At 57.6% G+C, this 12,202-nt stretch overlaps 1 long non-coding RNA gene across 1 annotated transcript; it reads left to right on the top strand.

The window, feature by feature from the left end:
• The first annotated feature begins 38 nt into the window (after positions 1-38).
• LOC107158938 lies at positions 39-11,810 on the top strand. Its single transcript, XR_001505675.2, has 4 exons — positions 39-283; positions 1,054-1,200; positions 1,277-2,500; positions 11,796-11,810. It is a non-coding gene; the product is annotated as an uncharacterized LOC107158938 (long non-coding RNA).
• Positions 11,811-12,202: the final 392 nt, after the last annotated feature.

Genomic DNA, 12,202 nt, shown 5'->3' with positions numbered 1-12,202 from the left:
AAGGGGCCTGGGGTGGGAGGGGGAGCCCAGGTCCCAGCACCTCCCAGGGGGGGCAGGAGGGGCAGCGGGAGGGCCTGGGGCTCAGGCTGAGTGGCTGACCCACACTGGGGACCTGGGGACATCACCACGGCTCCCTGGCTCTGTGTCCCCATCTGGGACAGGGCAGGGCCTGGGGGACTGAGAGGCCCCAGCAGCTCTGGCCAGGAGACGACCCCGTTCTGTCCCCACAGATGCTTCTGTGAAGGACCCTCAGCCTGAGGACGGGGTGGAGCTGGACAGTCGGGTGAGACCCCCCCCAGGCACCAAGAACTCCCCGTTCCCGCTCAGCCCAGCGGCCATGTCCCTGTCCTCCACCGCTGACCCTCAGTGATGACCAGGCTGCCCCCTCCCTCTGGAGCTCCTGCCTCCCCTGCTGTGGCCCCCCCCTGTGGCCTTGTGGCCCCCACTCAGTGCCCTTCCTGGGCCTGGCTGTTGGCGTCTCCTGGGGCCTCCGAGGACCAGGAATACATGAGCCACCATCCCCGAGGCTCCCCCACACTCGTCCGTCCAGCTGCTCTCAGGGAGCTCCCTCCTGACCGGCTCCAGGTCGGAGTTGCAGGTGCAGCAGTCAGCAGAGCCCCGCCCCCTGAGCTCACCTGGGCCAGGACATGAAGTAAATGCAGCCTCAGGAGAGCAGAGCCACAAGGGAACTAAAGCAGAGAAAGGGACAGGCAGGGAGGGCCCTGATGAGCCGGGAACACAGGGCCACAGGTGCCTGACGAGCAGCCGCAGCAGGGGACGCGGCAGGTGCCAAGGTCCTGAGGCAGCAGCAGGCTCTTTCAGGAAGGGGGGAGTGGGGCTGGAGCCAGTGAGCAGGGCTGGGGGTGTGGGGTAAGAGCTCAGAGCTGCAGGAGGAGCCTCCAGGCCTCCAGGCTGCAAGGCCCTGGAGACCCCATGAGCAGTGACGTAATCTGAGATTGTTGAGGGGTCACTCTGGCCACAGTGGAAAGTGGCTGGAGGAGAGCCCGAGTGGACCTCAGGGGACATGTCTGTCTCACTGTGTCCCTGCTGCAGGGCCCACCTGACGGAGACCCCCAGGGAGTGACATACGCCCAGGAGGAGCACTCAGGACTCAGGAGGGGTGGGAGCTCCCCTCTCCCCCCGCTGTTGGGGCAGTTCCTGGGCACAGAGGACGCAGAGGACAGACAGACGGACACTCAGGTGGGTGCTGTCCTCTCCAGGCCCTGGCTTCCCTGTGCCAAGCACACACCCTCCCTCTCACCATCTCCCACTCCAGGCTGCTGCATCTGAAGGTCCCCAGGACGTGACCTACGCCCAGCTGTGCAGATGGACACTCAGACGGGGGGCCACTGCCCCTCCCTCCTCCCAGGCAGAGCAGCCCCCAGCGGAGCCCAGTGTGTACGCTGCTCTGGCCCCTGCTCACCCCAGAGCTGCCCCCAAGGACACTCACTAGTGGCCCAGCCTCCACAGACACCTCAGGAAAACTCAGGGGACTCTGGGGACTTGGGGCCCCTTGTTCTGCAGCTGTAGATAAGTGACACCATGATCCTCCAAATAAACAAGGAGTTGTCAGTGATACAGGAGTGGGGAGAGGAACACCGGAAAAGGGAGAGAGGGTGGGAACAGAAGGGAATGAAGCACCACCAATGACCTTGAACCTAGGGCATTCACAGCCATGAGCACAGACATGACCCTGACCCAGGACATTCACAGTCATGAGCACAGCCATGACCCTGAACCCAGGGCATTCACAGACATGAGCAGATGAATGAGAGAAGTAGTCTTCAAAGCACGGACCTCTGTGATCCTATGGAGACATAGAGAGAGTGTGTCAACTTATTCCAAATGAAGACACAGGTAACCGCAGTTCCTACTGAGGGGGAAAAGAGAAAGAAGTGCGATAAATGAGTAAGTGCAAACCTGCACTCCGTGTTTTTGATGGTGCATGACTTACCCAGCGGGGGTTGGTTGGGCATACCCACGACTGTCTGTGACAGGTTTCTCCATTTGTATCCCCAGCACTTCCCCCTGCCCTCCCCTCCCCACTCCATTCCCTTGGTCCCTCTTTCTAGTCCACTGACCTCCCTGATCTTGAAGACACTGAGGACATTTACAATCTCAGCCACAGTGACCCCAGCAGAGAGAGGGCAGCTGCACCTGGCCCAGGTGAGGGCACGGAAGTGGCCTATCCAGAGCCTCAGACAGAATGACGGAACATGTGTGCCATCTTCCAGCCGCCTGGAAAATGCAGATGAAGGGCAGCACCCCCGGTCTACACCGTGCAGGAGGGACACGCGCACAGAGACGGTTGGGACTATCCCACGCCCTGAGCACTGCGAGCCCTGCTGTGAGGGGGAGTCCTCAGCCCACTTTGTCACAGTGTCAGCAGCCACCACAGCTAGATGGCCAGGCCCACTGAGCCCCCAGGGAGTGTGGGAGTGGCCCTCAGCTGGCTGTCCTGAGGACTGGGGATGACGCAGCACAGTGGCAGGCGCTGTGCGTCCACAATGTCCAAACAGAGAAGGTGGCTGAGCTGGGCCTGGGGCGTGGTGCCCCCCTGAAACCTAGCTACACAGGAGGCCAGGCGGGAGGAGCTGGCGGTCCAGGCCCCTCAGCAACCTCGCAAGGCCCCGTGTCAAAGCAAGGGAAAGGAGCAGTGGGGGAGGGCAGGCGGGGCTGGTGGGGCGGCTCAGTGGTGCAGCCCACCTGGGGCCATCCCAGTCTGCAGAAGAGAAGGCAGAGACCGATTCCTGTCACTCTGCCTTTATGGAATGCACCAGCAGATACACACACAGCTACCCACCCCACACTGACGCTTCTCCTGAGATCAGAAAAGGAAGTAGACCAGACACGTTTCCTCTGACATTGAAAATGCTGACTTCAGACCCTGGCAAGGAAAGGTCAGAATTCAAAGACATTGAAGATGTGTCCCCTGAGCCCAAGGCAAGCCTGACACATACTCACAAACAGGACCTGTTCCTACTCAAAAGGAGCCCTCGTGAGCACGCTGGGCTGGCTGGTGGTTTTTGGCTGGTGGAAGGCAAGGGTCACAATATTCAAAACATCAACCAGGAGCATCCAATGGCAGAATAAAGAAAAATGTTCATCTCAGTATGCTGGGAGCCATTAGCCAAGTAGGTATGACAATTTCCTTGCCAGCGTACCCCATGTTGCTTAGTGGAAGGACTCGTGGAAATAGGACATTTTGCAGTGACATTGCATGTAGGTGACCTTGCTCAAGGACCAAGGCGGATCCGGGTTTAGGGTGTTCCGGGTTTAGGGTGTTCCCGGTTTAGGATGATCCGAGTTTAGGGCGTTCCCGGTTTAGGACTATCCGGGTTTAGGGTGGTTCCAGGTTTAAGATTATTCCTGCTGGGAATAGGGCATATCCTGCTGCCTGAGTTCCCCTTGAGTTCTCACGGGATTCAGACAGTATTTTTTGGGAGACAGAAGCCCAGTGGGGGTGGATTTGGGCAGAGAACGTGGATTTCCCCAGAACGTGTTTGTAGACTGCTGGTGTGAGTTCGGGAATAAAGAGTTGCTGTTTGAATCTACAAGCTGTGTGGTGGCTCGTGATTGTGTGCCCAGCCAGACTGCAGCATCAGTAGGTGCCAGCAAACCTCTCTGAGCATTTTCATGTGCCATCCATCATTGTACGTCTGCCCCTGAAAAATGTTTCTTCAGGTTCTTCAGCTAATTTTCACTTATTTGGTTTCCTGCTATTAAATTGTCTGAGATCTTCACATATTTTGGAAATTAACCCCTTTGCAAATGTTTGCAGGCAGATATTTTTTTCTCAGACCCTGGGTGTCTCCCTCCTCTGCTGGCTGATTCCTTGCTGTGCTTGATCTCATCTCATGTCACCATGCCTGTGTGTTTTCATGTCATCTGCGCCCTTGAGCTCACCTCTAAGGCGTCCCCACCCAGATCCATGTCCCGCAGTTTCCCAACGTGTTCACCCAAGAGTCCTGCCGTTCAGATCTTGCCCTCGATGCTTGGCACTGAATCCAGGGGGGTCTGCACTGAGCCGCAGCCCCACCCCCTTTATTCTGTACCTTGAGACGGAGTTTGCTGCGTGGCCAGTCTGGCCTTAGACTTGAGGTCCACCTGCCTCAGCCCCCAGGGAGCCACTGTGGCTGGCCCAGCCCTTCCGTGTGGCTCTGGGATGTGTGTGGAGAAGGAGATCTGTGCGGGGAGTCTCGGGGGTTTGGCTCATTCTTCTGCGTGGGGTGTCCAGCTTTCCCAGCACCATTAATGAAGAGGTCCTTCCCCGACTGTGAGTTCCTGCCAGTTTGGTCAAGAGTCAATCAATGTCAGGCTGAGGCGGGAGCATCCAAAGGTCAAAGCCAGCCTCAGCAACTTAGCGAGATGTGAGCGTCCTAGCAAGACCCTCTCTCCAAACCATCATAAAAGGCCGGGATGTGGCTCGGTGGTCATGGGACCCTGGGGCCAATCCCAGGGCTGGAAAAGTCACTCCGTCCCGACCGCATGGCCCCACCTCTGGGCTCAAGGGTCTGTTTCTGTGCCCGTGTCACACAGCAGGTCCTGTCGCACAGCCCTGCCGATGGCCAGGCCCGCCAGCGCTGCCTCCACCTTCCCTCCCCTTGCTCCAGGGGGTCCGGCTATTCTTGTGACTCCAGGAGAATTTTAAACAGTTTTCCTATTTCTGTGAAAACAAAAAATCTTGGCATTCCCAGGGGACAGCACGTTCTGTCCATGGCTTTGGGAACTGTGGCCTTTCCACCTCATTTCCTGCAGTCCCTGGGCCTGGGCACCTCTGGACGTCTGTGTCCTCTTCAGTTCTGCCGGGGCACTCTGAGGCTTTCAGCGGACACCTGTTTTTCGTCCTGTGTTAAATGTCCTCGTATTTTCCTTTCTGACACCACTGTGCATGGAGTGGTCCCCTGGATGTCCCTTTGGACAGCTTCCTGTTGGTGTGCACCAGTCTCCCTGCTCAGGATGGGGCCGTGGCTCTGCAGAGGGTCCGCCAAGCGCACCTGAGCCCGGGCGAGATCCCAGCAACGCAGACAGGGAAGGATGCGTGTGCGCTGCGTCGACCCCGCACCTGCCCTTCTCTGAGCTGTTGGCCAGTTCTACGGTCCTTCTGACGGAGTCTTGAGGGATCTCCACAGACAAGGCCTCGGGGGTCTCTTCTTCCTTCCCTCCTGGGAGCCTCTCAGGGCGGGGTCCAGCCTGGCGGCCCTGGCTGGGATCTGTGGGACAGCCCTGCACGTGGGTCTGAGGGGAGACACCTGGAGCAAGGGTCACGGCCCCGTCCTTCAGGGAGGGAGGGTCCTATGTACCCAGGAGGCGCTCAGCACTCGCAGAGCTGTGTGTCTCCACACGTGAGCTCTCGGGGAAGGAAGGCCCTGCTCAAGGTCACACAGGGGACAATAGATGGACATTCAAATAAAGCCAGCTTTCCCCCAGAATCAGATGTGGACCCAATCATTGTCCCTCAGGTGGAAGGCAGGACACGGGTGGGAAGAGCGTCCCCTGGAAGGAGACTGGAGCCGAGGAGGCAGGGAGGGGTCTCTTATGAGGAGCCGCTTCCGAAAACACTCTAGTCCAAGCTCAAATCAAAGAGAGCTTTACTGACCTGGCCAGGGACTGTCACCCACCTGTAGAGACTGCAGCTCTGGGGGACAACACAATTTCCAGGCCTGTGTCTTGAGAATTTAAGGACGAACAGCACAGGCTCGAGTGTCACTCAGAAGTCACCTATGCAAGATTCACTCTGTCCAAGGAGGTGAGACAGCACCCCCAAATGCTGTTCCCAACAGCTCAAGGCTCAGCTCTATCAGACCCACTTCAGGCTGGGCCTCTCAGCAATATCCCCTGGTGGTCAGTACAGGTGCTATGGTGGACAAGGCCTCTCCTCTGAGTGGTTGGTTCCCCAGTGACCCCCTGTATATCTGGGTCACAAGTGAAGAGCCCAGAGGGTGCCGTCAGGGACAAGACTCTGCACAGTCCTGTTGGGAAGCCCCAGGAGGTGACGGCCAGGGTGAGGTGAGGGGTCTCAGGAGGGAGAGAGACAGGGAGGGGCAGAGAGGACAGAGACAGGGGGACACAGGGACAGGAAGAATCAGAGACAATGAGACAGACAGAGAGCACAGGGTCCTCAGAGAGAGGCCCTGGGGAGGTCTCAGCTCAGAACAGGCTGGGGCCACCCTCACCCTCCTTCCTCTCTCTAGGACAGCTCCCGGTCACACCCTCCCTCTCAGTGCAGCCTGGTCCCACAGTGTCCTCAGGAGGGAATGTCACCCTGCTGTGTCAATCACGTATCAAAATGGACACTTTCCTCCTGTGCAAGGAGGGGGCAGCTGATCCCCCCCCTGCGTCTGAGAGCAGAGTACCGAGCCCCATGGTACCAGGCAGAGTTCTCCATGAGAGCTGTGACCTCAGCCCTCGGGGGGACCTACAGGTGCTATGGCTCTCACAGCTCATCCCCCTACCTGCTGTCATGGCCCAGTGCCCCCCTGGACCTGGTGGTCTCAGGTGAGTGACCCTGACCCCATCCTCTGTGAGCTCAAGGATTCCCTCTGGGCCTTGCCCAGGACAGCTCTGTGACATGAAGACAAGAGGGGAGGAGAGTGGAGGATCCCGGGGAGGGTCCTGCCCCCAGAGGAGGTAGAGAGTGGGGACCTCCCACTGTGGCATGTCCACTGCTCAAGGTCAGGCAGAACTAGGAGCAGGAGGGATGGAAGGAGACCTGGTGACCCTCAGAGGGGGCAGGATGGAGACTGGGGATAGGAGAGAGACCCCACCCTCCCCTCCTGAGTGAGTCTCCATCTCAGAATCAAAACCTGAGGGTGTCCACCCCAACACCCACTCCTATGGCCACCAGACCCAGGCTGGGGTGGCCTTTGGCAGGGCCCTGCTGAGCTTACCTGGTGGCCCATCTCACTGCCCACCTGGGACGTGGGAAGGTCCTGCACCTGCTCCCTGGGGGACCCTGGGCTCACTGTCCACTCTGCCTCTGCTCCTCACTCTCCTTTTATTGTGTGGCCTCTGCAGCAGGGTAACACTGGCCTCGTGGAATGCCCCTGAGGTGTTTTCTCTCCTCTCTTCTGGAATAGCTGGAGACGCCATTCTAGCTGCTCTCTAAATGTCTGGGAGGTAGCAGCGAAGCCATCCCGACCGTCCTGTTATCTGAACAGGACGTCCACATGGCTAATCAGTGTCCTCAGCAAGGACCGGCCCGTCTCCCATATTGGTCCTGACTGAGCCTGGGCAGGTGCACGTGTGTGGGAGAGAGCCCGTCCTGCAGGTGCACGTCTCAGCTTTGCATCCTGGGGGGTCCTCCTGGTCCCCTTTTCCACAGCTCATTGGCATGGGTTGAGTGTCTGCTGTTTCCCTACGTAGCTTACTAGGGTGGGCCCAGTGTGTTTCCCAACGCCCTGACTCTTCCCTGTGTGCAGGTTGTCGTTGTCTGACTCATCTGCCGCTCCCGGATTTCAGTTTCCTCCCATTACTAATTGTGGCTTTGGTTGCTCCTCTTTTCTGGTTCTTGAGGTGGGTGGCCGATGGCGTGGCCGAGGGCTGACCGTGGTGCTGGTCCTGTAAGCGCCTCTGAGATGCAAGGCGCAGCTGCGTAGGCTGGGCATCCATTTGGGGTTTCTCTCGAAGGACTTGGATTTCCCTTTTTCAATTCCTCCTTGACTGCTGGGTATTCAGAAGCCTGCTGTCTGGTTCCTGTATTTGTAAAACGTCCAGTTCCTCCTGACCTGAGGTCTCATGTTGTCCCACTGTGTGCAGCAGCTGGTGCTGGGATCTCTGTCTCCTCCATCTCTGAGGCTGTCCTTGGGGCCCAACATGCTCTTCCTGGAGACCAGCCATGCGCAGTTGAGAGGAACGTGCACTCTGTAGGGTAAAGCATCCTGTGAATGCTGAGACGTCCGTCTGGCTGAGGTTCCGTGAAATCCCTGCTTGTTGGCTGCTTTCTGCACGGATGACCGGTCCACTGTGGGACGGGGCTTGGACTCCCCTCTTCTTACCACTCAGGGTCTCACCTTGCTCCGGCCATGTTTCCTTCACAGGGAAGGGTGCTCGCGGTTGGGAGATGTTTTCACAACCGCATCTTGTGGAAGAGACCCCTGGGCTGTGGCAGTGGTCATTCTGTCCCTTTCCACCCCTTCTACCTTGAAGTCTGAATTCTAACCCTGAGGTGACAGTCCCTGCTTTCCGTGGCTCCTGTTTGCGGGGACACCACGGTCATGCCCTGGCTGTCACCCCCTGTGTCCTCAGGTGAGGCGAGTGTCCTGTACGCAGCACACACTCGGGCCTTGCTGTGGTCCACCTAGACCCTCCATGTTTTTAACTGATAGTCCCATCCATGAACTCCAGGTCACCACGGTGCTGAGGCCGGCTCTGACCTCTGGTCATGTTTCTCAGTTCCTTTGTCTCCCTCGGCTCCTCTCGCCCACCCTCCCGTCTTCCCTTGTGATTTGGAGGGCCTCTGTTTCACCCACTTCCTTCCTTTCTCTTTTCATTTGTGAACAGCTGCGATCTCTTTCTACACAGAACCTAAGGTCCAACACCGACGACTTCTTGTTAGTATTGCCTCAGCCTCAAACGTGGAAAATCCAGCCTTCTTTGTCGTCTTACTCGTACCATGTGTCCATCCACGGCCACTCTGAACAAAGTTTCTGCTTTAATGATTCATGAGTCGGTTCTTTGTTCCTTCCCATCTTCTAAAATAGTTGACAAGGAGGTAAAAGGGACTGACCTGGGTGTTGACATCGTCTGCTGTTACTTCCTAGGATGCTCCCTGGTGCCCCTCCAGGTGGGGTCGGCCTTGCTCACTCTGTGTTGTGGTGTGTATCCTGGCTGGCCGGTCTGCTGGAGCTCCCTCTGATGGGGCCCTAGGGGTGGACGGTGAGGGGTGGACGGTACCGCGCCGCACTTCAGGCCCAGGGCTCCCTCTCCCCCCGCCCCCTGCTGCTCCCTGCTCCCCCTCCTGTTCCTTCAGAGCTCTGTAAGTCATTCTTCATGGATCTGCACAAGGTGACACCCCCTGGGTCAGGTCATGAGTATCTGCATGATGTGGCCAATTCCTTCCCCCTCCTCCCTCTTCCTGTCCCTCCTGCCCTCCTCCAGTGCCCTCCCTCACGGCAACTGGTCTCCCTTCTGTGTTTATGAGTCTCCCCTTCTCCCGCTTTTTAACTCTAGCTCCCACGGGGGAGAGACCAGGTTTTGATTTGATTTTCTGAGTCAGGCTGGTTCACTCACATGACTTCTCCCCTCCCACCCGTTCACCAGCAAATGACAGAATTTCCTTCTTCCTTACGGCTGAGGGGAGCTCATGTATATGATGCCGCATTTTCTTTGTCCATGCAGCTGTGGACGGGCACCTGGGCTGCACCATCCCGTGACTTGGTCACACGGGGTCCATTCTAGTCTGGAGGCGTCTCCACAGACTTTACAAAGTGGTCGTACTGATTCAGCCCCACAACAGTGTGCGAGTGCACTTTTCCCTCCTCCCAGCACGGATGATCATTGCGCTCCTCATACCGGCCTTTCTGTCTGCAGCGAGGGGGAATCTCAGTGGAGTTTTAATAGGATCTTCCTGATTTCTGGAGACGTTCAACCTTTTATTCATAGTCTTCTGTCCCTTTGCGTTTCTCACTGTCACAGGCGCCTGCTCCGTTATTTGGGCCTCCACGTGTCTGTCTGGTTCAAGTCTTTGGGGCTCTCCCTACACTCTGGAGGCTGAAGCCCAGCTGAAGGAGCAGTTGGCAAGACTTGCCGTACTCCGTAGGCTCTCTTCGTGCTCTTCACTGTTTACTTCATGGGAAGGTTAAAATCTGATGCCGTTCTACTTATTGATTCTTGGTTTCATTTCTGGACCTCATCTTCTTACTTATCAGTGAAGCATGATTAACTCTGGGAAAGTGGAAGGTTTACTTATGGATCTCTAAGTCGCATTGTTCTCATTCCATGTACAAACATAGGAATCGACTCATACACCAATATTTAAACATCTACACTCTGTAGGAGCACATGTCATTTGGGAACATGCACATTTAAGCTGCATGTGTGTCTGTGACCCTGGGGTGGACCACCTAGTGGCCATGGGCGGTGGAGGCAGTGAGCAGACCCAGGGGTGCTGGCTCAGGTCTCTGAACCCTTCAACCCCCTGCTGTTTTCCTGTTTCTTAGAAGCAGCTGGTGCCACCAGCCCCTCCCACATCCTGTCAGACCCCAGCACTGGGGAGTAAGGGGCACTGGGTTATGGGCTGTGCTCAGGGGTCAGTCCCATCATGATAGGTGGGCGATCTGTGGACCTGCAGGGGTCCCTGGGGTGACCTGGGTCTGCACTGACCTCCGTGACCCCTTGGACCCCATTGCAGCCTCACCCCACAGGGACCACATCGTGGAGAATGTCATCCGCATGGGCCTGGCTGGCCTGGTCCTGCTGGTCCTCGGGATCCTGCTGTTTGGGACTCGGCACAGCCAGAGAGGGACCCAAGATGCAGGCAGGAGGTGAACAGGAGAGAGCAGTGCATCTCCCTGCAAAATGGAGCTGGGGAAACACACCTGATGCTCCCAGGAGACAGGGAGGAAGTGGGGTGTGCATCAGGAGGGTTGGCTGAACGCTGGGTGGACGTGGCTTCCAAGGGAGACGTCTGGACTGAGGCGTGGACCCTCCTCCAGGAGGTAGGGGTAGAGCCTGCCTTGGCCCCTCCTCCTCTCACCCCAGGACACTGGGTGCACTCACAGCCCAGGACCCCCTCATGTTTCTTGTCCTCAGCCTCTGGGCCACGATCCTGTGAAACATCATTAAATATTAATGACCACAGTCCCCTCCTGATATGAAGTCTTAATCCTCTCTCTCTCAGCATGGGTTTGTAGTAACTGAACAGAAGAGCGAAAGATGCCTGACTTCCCAAGAGGAGTCCACGCTCACATGTGGCACCCGCCGTGGGCCCAGAGGCCCTGGACTTCACCACGTGTCACTCTTGGTTCCCCAGAGACACCATTGCTTGACATTGGCACCCGGTATTGGAGGGACAGCCGGGTGGTGCTGGTCCATTGCCCTGTGAAATGAAGAGCGTCCCAAGTTGTTCCTTTGCTAGTTACCGTAGGGTGCACACTCCCTGCCAGCCAACTGTTGGTGCCAGTCTTCCTCTTGGATATGGGTGGGAGGCCGTGGGTGGGACGTCATGAGGGACGGGGAGCCCACTCTGCCACAACCAGGCTGGCCTCAGCGTGCACCGGGCACCTACGCTGCCTTCACGTAGAGGTCGTGATAATTGTTCTCCCAATTAGTTGGTGCATTTCAATAAAATTGTGATGCCAACATCCGTGAGACCAGGAGCCAGGCAGCAGCCGCCTTGTGGGGTGAGAATGGGGGCTGTGACGTCCCAGCACTCTGTGGAGAGTGAGGCTGGCCTAGGTAACCAAGAGAGGGTGCTGGTGCTGGCTGGTTAACAGGAGGAAAAGGGTCCTGGGGCTCAGGAATCAGCCCTGGGGAGAGTGTCCCACTCAAATCCAGATAGAGTCACCGTGTGACAGGAGTGGGCTCTTAAGAGTCAAATGATTTAAGATAGAATCCCACCCACCAGGACAAAGGCAGGCAGAGCTGTCACAGGGAACTGTCCTGTGTCCCAGACAACAGCACTACAGGTCTGTCCCTTGGGTGGGGGAGGACACCAGGAAATCCCTCTCCAAACCCCCACACAGAGGTAGCCTCGGGCCACCAACACTGCTGTAAACACAACCTGTGAGCAGCTGGGAGGCCTGGCTGGGTGCTGCTGGGTGACCTGCAGCCACCTGGCGGGTCCTGATGCACAGAGCAGGTCCACCAGGAGGTGGCAGCACGTCCCCTTCCTGGGCTGAGCATGGGTGGGACAGCCCTCAGCTCCTGTGTGAGGACCCAGAATGTCCTGCTAACTTAAAGGTCCCCGGCTGCCCCTCAGTGGATGGGTCAGGTGGCCATGCCACCCTGGGTGAGGACATGAGCACACCTGATGTGGCAGTGAGCTGCTCCAGGGTCACCTCGCCCTGCCGGGTGTGGCTGCTGTCCTGAGCATGGGTGACGAGCAGCCTGGAGAGGTCCCCTGCAGTGTCACCTTCTGTGGGGCTCTCTCTCTACACAGAACTAGGCCCAGATGTAGCAGTGGACACAGGCAGGACATATGGGTCTTAATATCTAAGGTCCCTCCAAACCCATGTGGTAAGTGGTCACCATGGGGGGGGGG

The sequence above is a fragment of the Marmota marmota genome, unplaced genomic scaffold, assembly GCF_001458135.2.
Source record: "Marmota marmota marmota unplaced genomic scaffold, marMar, whole genome shotgun sequence".
Classification (NCBI taxonomy): domain Eukaryota; kingdom Metazoa; phylum Chordata; class Mammalia; order Rodentia; family Sciuridae; genus Marmota; species Marmota marmota.
The sequence above is the reverse complement of the archived record's forward strand: the minus strand, read 5'-3'. Positions and strand labels throughout refer to the sequence as shown.